At 35.8% G+C, this 8,584-nt stretch overlaps 1 protein-coding gene across 2 annotated transcripts in view; it reads left to right on the top strand.

Annotated features, from left to right (window-relative positions):
- The window catches only part of SCN9A (sodium voltage-gated channel alpha subunit 9), a 175,766-nt gene that overhangs the window by 56,211 nt on the left and 110,971 nt on the right, over positions 1–8,584 (top strand). The gene's annotated exons all lie outside the window — the stretch shown is intronic.

Below are 8,584 nucleotides of genomic sequence, written 5' to 3'. Positions count from 1 at the left end.
CGCTCTTGTTACCCAGGCTGGAGTGCAATGGCACGATCTCGGCTCACTGCAACCTCCGCCTCCCGGGTTCAGGCAGTTCTCCTGCCTCGACCTCCTGAGTCGCTGGTATTACAGGCATGCACCACCATGCCCAGCTAATTTTTTGTATTTTTAGTAGAGACAGGGTTTCACCATGTTGACCAGGATGGTCTCGATCTCTGACCTCGTGATCCACCCGCTTCGGCCTCCCACAGTGCTGGGATTACAGGCTTGAGCCACCGTGCCCGGCCCGCCTGACTAATTTTGTATTTTTAGTAGAGACAGGGTTTTTCCATGTCGGTCGGGCTGCTCTTGAACTCGTGACCTCAGGTGATCCGTCCACCTCAGCCTACCAAAGTTCTGAGATCATAGGCGTGAGCCATAGAGCCTGGCCTGCACTTACTGTTTGAACGTTTCAGCTTTATTTTGTTATTGACATATAGAATTTTTATTATCTTGATATGTCAGTTATTAAATCTGAAGCTAGGTGCAGGAAGGACCCCAATAATTTCTTGGTGCCAAGACATAGCACAGTTTCCTGATGAATCTGGAAGTTTTTCTGTCTTCATGGGAGAGAGCTTTTAAGAGTTCATACTGGAAGGGAACATTGCTTCTCTCATCTGCCCTGATGATATCTTTCTCTTTTATCATGGGATTTCTTATATTATGCATATATGTTATGAAGGTGATGTTATTGAACATAGGAGAGGAATTTAAAATATCATTGTGACCAAAGGAGCTTTTGTAGTTATAAGCCAGGGTTAAGCATATCCTTGTCAGCTAGAGTTGAGCTGTATTTTTGTCTTGCTCTGATGACGTTATCAGGTGTTCAGAGATCAGTAAAATAAGAATTTCTGAGGCAAATACATTTCTTTTATCTCTGTGGTACCTCACAGTTCCTAAAGTAACACAGAAATCAAAAGACAGCTTTTTGTTCCTGAACAGCATCATTAAGATGGATATGCAATAAAGCTTCAATTTAACAACTTGAAAGATACTTACTATGCTTACCATGGCTGAGGGAGTTAAATTATACTTATTCTAAAAGAAAATACACACAGAATTCCTCATATTTGTATTTTTTATCCTATGATAATAAGACATAATGACTCTCAGGTATAATTAGGACGCAGACATTGTGACTCCAGTTTAATTCTACGTTTGTAAGCTGTAAGCTTATTCCTGACACAGGAGAGCACATTTATAGAAAATTATCCTCCCAAGTATGATTACTTTAAGAAAACTAACCACTGCTTCTAATGGATCTCCTATTGATCAAAGCAATGATGTTTTGTACTGTGTAAAATATATTTTCTATGTTTTAATTATAGTTCATTTTAACTAAAAGTGGTTTAAATGTATAAATCTATTATCACTTAGGTATATCATAGATAATACAGATAATGGCAATGTATTTGCTTGATAAATTCAAATTTGCTGAAATATTCTTACCTTTTGTTAAATTAGAATAATTCTACATCTGTGATTTTCTTTTGCTTAAATAAACTTTTGTCTTAGAATAGATTTATAAAAAAAATAGTGCAGATAGTAAGAAGAGTCCCCATATACTCTACATCCTATTTCTCCAATTATTAACAATTTATATTAGTATGGTACATTTGTCACAATTAATATAACCATATGATACATCATTATTATTAACAAATGTCCTCACCCTATTCAGAGTTCCTTAGTTTTTCACTAATTTCCTTTTTCTCTTTCAAGATCTCACCCAGGCTACCTCATTACATTTAAGCATCATACCATCATGTCACCTTAGGTATCTCTAGGCTGTGGCAATTTCTCAGGCTTTCCTTGTTTTTGATAATGTCGACAATTGGAATGAGTATAGGTTAGGTATTTTGTAGAATGTCCCTGAATTGGAATTTGTCTGATATTTTTCTCATGATTGGATTAAGGTTATAGGTTTTGGGAAGGAAGATCGCATATGTAAAATGCCATTCTCTCACATAATATCAGTGGTACACATTATCAATGCAAGTTATCGTTGTTGATGTTAAATATGATTTAAAGGTACTTTTTAGGTTCTCATGTTCTGATTCTATGGTACCTTGAGAATGTTTTAAAAATGAATGGCCCTTCAGTCAAAAGTTTACCTGCAGGAAAAATATGACTATCTGTTTCTAGAGAAGTGATATTTTCAAAGCAGTGTTTCATTTGACAACAGTTAGCATCAATAAAAGTTTATTTATTATTTACAGTTGTCCACTGTCTTAAATAATTTATATCTGACCCAATCTCCTTCAGGTTTTGGCAGATCTTCAGAATTATTTGGGCCAATTTTAATTTTATCTTTTTCAAAATTTTTTGAGAGGGAGTCCCACTCTGAGGCCCAGGCTGAAGTGCAGTGACACAATCTTGGCTCACTGCAACCTCCACCTCCTGGGTTCAAGTAATCCTCCTGCCTCTGCCTCCTGAGTAGCTGGGATTGCAGGTGCTCGCCGCCATGCCTGGCTAATTTTTGTAATTTTATTGAAATAGAATTTAAGTTATTTACAGGTAAGAGGCTCAGCAGTGGAATGCAAAATTGAGCCAGAAATTATTATACAGTTGTGGGCATGTAACTATTCTGCTCCTTGAAGTAAGAAAATATATCTTAGTCCCTCTAATCAAGATTAAAGAAATAATAAATTAAACATTACTTGCTTTCGACAAGAAATGTTGAAGTTATCAAAGGAAACATACTGCTTAAAGGAATTATCTGAGAGATATTTTTAAGAGAATAATTCCGTTTTTAAATGTAGCTTTCATATACAAGATAAACATTAATTATTGCGAAGTAGAACATATTACAAAATTATGTTGACATAATATGTACATGCTCTACCAGAGCCACGATAGAGTTGGCACTCTGACACTCATAAATCATTTGGGAACTGTAGTTCAGGGTATTTAGTACCTGTTATGTGGCCAAGAATGTAATAGAGGCCACTGAGACCTTTTCCAGTATAAGATAATGGTCACAACTAATGTTTTGTCCTTTTAGTTATTAGGTAAAAATTAGTGTTGGTGTTTACTTCGGTGATTTTTAGGGGATTCACAGCTTTTACTGTGAACCCCTAGGGGAGCCAACTTCCCACCTCATCCTGTAGATTTTCTCCATATGAGGAGTTTTCATAGAACCTTGGAGAGGAAAGGAAGTCCCTCGAATAATTTTCCTGATGTCTTCCTCCAACATTTGACTCCAAGAATACCGTTTTCCAAATAGTATGTTCAGAGCCATACCAGGCACACGGTCTCTAAAACTCTGGAGAAACTGTAATATTTCTTTGCTTGAAGGAAGGGATCATTCTTGTATTCTGTTCAGAGACTACATTAATGATATTTAAATATTTCTCAGAAGATAAACCAAGTGTTGGAATTCATTTCCATTTGACCCTGTTCAGCAATATTCAATGAATAAAAAAAGATGGTCTCGATCTCTTGACCTCGTGATCCACCCGCCTCGGCCTCCCAAAGTGCTGGGATTACAGGCTTGAGCCACCGCGCCCGGCCCGCCTTTTTTCAAAGTATATTTTATTCTGGATAGAAAAATATGATATTTTCATTGTACGAATTTGAAAAGTAAAGTATAAAGAAATTCACAAAAATAATCTGTAATCTCTTAACTAGGAATAACCTTTGTTAAATGCATTGTGTATTTAATTTCAATGTAATATTTTTAAAAATTGGTATTAATTTACATATATCTGTGTATATAACATGCATTCCATTAATTATCCCTTATAATATTTTTGTAATTCATTCATTAAATAGTCTTTGAAAGCTCTCTTTCAAAGCTGCTCAGTATTTCATTATATGCTCATTTCTTCATTTAGTGTAACCCTTATTATTAGGCTTTAAGATAGATTATAATTTTTCAATATTATAAAAAACATTGTAGTAAATATTACACATGTTGAAGGATACCTGAGATTACTGCCTTTGGATAAATTCCTAGAAGGAAAATTATTTGGCAATAAAAATGAATTCAGATATTCAAGGCTTTTGATAGATATTACAAAATTACCCTCAAAAAGTTTGTACACATTATTTATTACTGTCATTCAGACAGGGGACAGTGATTTCACCTATATCCTAATATTACTATTACTTTGGTTAAAATCTTTATTAATGTAATAGGCCAAATTTGGTTTCCCATGTTTATTTTATTTTTTTTTTAATTTGATTACTAGTGAGGTTTGACATGGTTACAAGTGTTTTTTAATCATTTGTATTTTTAGGTAATTATGTTCTTTATTAAATTTTATATTTAAATATCTTATTCATTAAAGCGAAAGCACTTCATCTGTCATTTGTATTGTAGTCTTTTTAATTTTGTAGACGTCTTCCACTTTTAAAAACATTTATTGTTATGAGATTAAATCTAGCATTCATTTTCTTTATAGATTGTGCATTTGGTGTAATGCTTTACGACTCTCTACTATCACATTATAGAAGTATTCGTCTTCATTTTTATTAGAATTTTTTGAGATTTATTTTTTCATTTAAATATTTTCTCCACTAGAAATCTGAAATCTTAACCTAAATATCTGACGGATAAACACTCATGTGGCCTGTTTATCCAGAAGTCGAAGGGAAGAGGAGAGGAGTTGTAGTCACATGTAGGTTGTGCCCCATCATTGTATCTTCTTCGTGTCTGTTGGCAAAGTGTGGGGCTCCATTTTTACTTATGTTGCCCTCTGTAACCTTGTCAGCCTATAACCTTTCCATCCCACTGGCCTTGTACAATAACTTCTAGTAAACTCAGATGACTGAAGCTGCTCTTCTTCAAATACAACCAGTAAAATGAAAGGAAGTTTCACCTCTCCAAACATGAGGATGATGATGAAATCTGACCAAGGTTTCTTCAACTTACATTTCACAGACCATGATGTTAAGCAGGTGCTTAGTGTTTTCCTTTAATTTAGCTTGATCAGGGAAATATTGCCCATGCATGGTACCCACTAACATTGACTACTCTTTGCCTCTGTGGTTTGCATATACTTTAGTCGTTCTGGAGCTGTGTTGAGCATGTGCATAGGGGGTGGTGAGGAAGACAGAGAGGAAAATAGGAATAATGGAAGAGTCAAACTGGTAATGGACACAACATCTGTTTACCTAGATTTCTGTCAAACAATTCTTGAAAACGGTGGTACCCTCCAGTTGAATGTAGAATATACAAAAACACCAGTTATTCAAGCCAATTTTTCTTCAAGAGTCTTGGCATGTCTACAATGAAAGTCTAGTGAGGCAGGTTATCCCGTCCTCTCACCTTTATGATTTACGAAAATGTTGAGGAATACCCAAAGCACAAGAGGCAACTACTTTGATATGATTCATTGATTTGTTTCCATTTTACTAAATCTCTTACTATCCTGAGGACAGTTTTAATGCATATTTATTGCAGTTTTATTGAGGTATAATTTACACACCATAAAAATCACCATTTTAAAGTGCACAATTCAGTGGTTTTTAGTATGTTCACAAAGATAGGCAACCATCATGATTATGTAATTTTAGAATACTTTTATCATCCAAAAAGAAACCCAATACTCTTTAACCATTAACCACATAACCATCAATAGTTACTTCCTAAACCCAGCCTCTGACAAAAAATACTCTACATTTTGTTTCTCCCCAGAAACTAAATTTGCCTATTCTGGACATTTCATAAGATGGAATCATATAATATGTGTCTTTTGGCTCTGTGCTCCCTCACAGAGTTCTCATCACATCCACATTATAACATCTACCTATACTTCATTTGTTTTTATTGCTAAAATCAAATTCAGTATATGGTTAGCCCACATTTTTTTATCCATTTATTCATTGGTGAGTATTTAGGTTGTTTTTACTTTTTGGCTATAATGAATAATGCTGTTGAACATTCATGTAAACATTCTTGTGTGGACATATGTTTTGAATTCCCTTGAGTCTGTACCTAGTAATGGAATCTCCACATCATAATTTGCTCTTCACCTTTCAGAATCATGCTGTTTTTGAATGCACACATGCAATATCCCTTATTTTTCACTACATTCTTGAAAAAATTTTATCCTGGATGGGCGTGGTGGCTCATGACTATAATCCCAGCACTTTGGGAGGCCAAAGCTGGTGGATCACAAGGTGGAGAGTTCGGGACCAGGCTAGCCAACACAGTGAAACCCCATCTCTACTAAAAAATACAAAAACTAACTGGGCATAGTGGCGGGTACCTGTGATCCCAGCTACTCAGGAGGCTGAGGCAGAAGAATCACTTGAACCCAGGAGGTGGAGGTTGCAGTGAGCTGAGATTGCGTCACTGCATGCCAGCCTGGGCAACAGAGCCAGACTCCATCACAAATAAACAAACAAACAAACAAACAAACAAACAAAAAAACTTTATCCTAACTCTGATTTTCATCAAAATACAGGGATACTTTATTTTATGGGGCTTTGCTTTATTGCACTTCAAGATATTGCATTTTTTACAACTTGAAGGTTTGTGGCAACCCTGAATTGAGCAAGTCTCAGAATAATTTTTTCAACAGCATGTGCTCACCTCATGCATCTGTGTCACACTGGTAATTCTCACAATATTACAAACTTTGTAATTGCTATTATTCATAATTACTATATGTGTTATGGTGGTCTATGATCAGTGATCTTTGTTGTTCCTATGGTAATTTTTTTGGGCGCTATGAGCCACTTCCATATAAGACGGTGAACAATCATTAAATGTGGTGAGTTCTGTTTCAGCATCCCTAACTCTCTCCCTTTCCTCTCAGGCTTCCCTGTTCCCTGACACACAATAATATTAAAATGAGGCCAATTAATAACTCATTCCTACCTCTAATGTTCAAGTAAAGGAAGAATTGTGCATATCTCATTTTAAATCAGAAGCTAGAAATGACTAAGCTTAGTGAGGAAGGCATGTTGAAAGCCAATATAGGCCAAAAGCTAGGCCTCTTGCACTAAATACTTAGCAAAGTGTGAATGCAAAGGAAAAGTTCTTAAAAAAAATCAAAGGTGCTACTCCAGTGAACACATGAATTATAAGAAAACCAAACAGCTTTATTGCAAATATGGAGAAAGTTTTAGTGATCTAGATAGATCAACCAGCCATAACATTTCCTTAAGCCAAAGCCTAATCCAGAGCAAGGCCCTAACTCTTCAATTGTATGAAGGCTGAGAGGTGAAGAAGCTGAAAAAAACGTTCAAAGCTAGCAGAGGGTAGTCCATGAAGTCGAAGGAAAGAAGCCATTGTGATAACATAAAAGTACAAAGTGAAACGGTGAGTGCCAATGGAGAAGATGCAGCAAGCTATTCAAGTGTATGTCTAACAGGCTTCTACTAGAAGAAGGTATTACACGTAGAAAGAGGTCAATGCCTGGCTTCAAAGCTTCAAAGAACAGGCTGACTCTCTTGTTAGGGAATGATGCAGCTGGTGCCTTTAAGTTGAAGCAAAGGCTTATTTATCATTCAGAGAATCTTATGTCTTAAGAATTGTACTAAATCTACTCTGCCTGTGCTCCATAAGTGTAACAAAAAAGCCTGGATGATAGCACATCTGTTTACAGCATGTTGATACCTACAGCTCAGAAAAAAAAAAAAGATTCCTTTCAAAATATCACTGCCCATTGACAATGCGCCTGGTCATTCAAGAGCTCTAAAGGGCATTAATGTCATTTTCATGCCTGCTAATGATATTCATTCTGTAGCCTATGGGACAATAAGTAATAGCAACTTTTAAGTCTTATTATTTAATAAATACATTTATAAGACTATAGATGCCATAGATAGTGATTCCTCTGATGGGTTTGGGCAAAGTAAGTTGAAAATCTGTAAAGGATCCACCATTCTAGATGTTATTAAGGACATTAATGATTTGTGGGAGGACAGTAAGATATAAACATTAAAAGGAAATTGGAATAAGTTGATTCCAACTCCCATGGATGACTATGTAGGGTTTAAGGCTTCAGTGATAAAAAGAACTGCAGATGTGGTGGAAATAGCGAGAGAATTAGAATTAAAAGTGGAGCCTAAAATTTCTACTGAATTGCAACAATCTAGTGGTAACTTAAATGGATGAGGCGTTGCTTCTGATTGATAAGCAAAGAAACTGGTTTCTTTAGATGGAGCCTTCTCTTGATGAAGATGCTATGAACATTGTTGAAATGACAGCAAAGGATTTAGAATATTACATAAGTTTAGTTGATAAAGGAGCATCAGGCTGGAGAGTGGTGCTACCCAAAGCATTATTGTATAGACTTTTAAAAAAGGAAAGTTCTCATTATTCCCCTGTCATGGGGTGGGGGTCTAGGGGAGGGATAGCGGGAGGTGGGCAGCTAGGAAACGGATAGCATTAGGAGAAATACCTAATGTAGATGACTGGGTGATGGATGCAGCAAACCACCAAGGCACGTGTATACTTATATAACAAACCAGAACATTCTGCACCTGTACCTCAGAACTTAAAGTATAATAAAAAGAAAGAAGAAAATTAAGTTGAGTGCACCAAAGGTAAATATAGATGAAAAGAAAGGGAGTTCAGAAAAATTTACTCAGGTAATTGTCTTTTTTT

Source organism: Sapajus apella, unplaced genomic scaffold (genome assembly GCF_009761245.1).
Source record: "Sapajus apella isolate SASKATOON/1434 unplaced genomic scaffold, GSC_monkey_1.0 scaffold18, whole genome shotgun sequence".
NCBI classification, from domain to species: Eukaryota; Metazoa; Chordata; class Mammalia; order Primates; family Cebidae; genus Sapajus; species Sapajus apella.
Note: the sequence above shows the minus strand (reverse complement) of the source record. Positions and strands in the feature narration are given on the sequence as shown.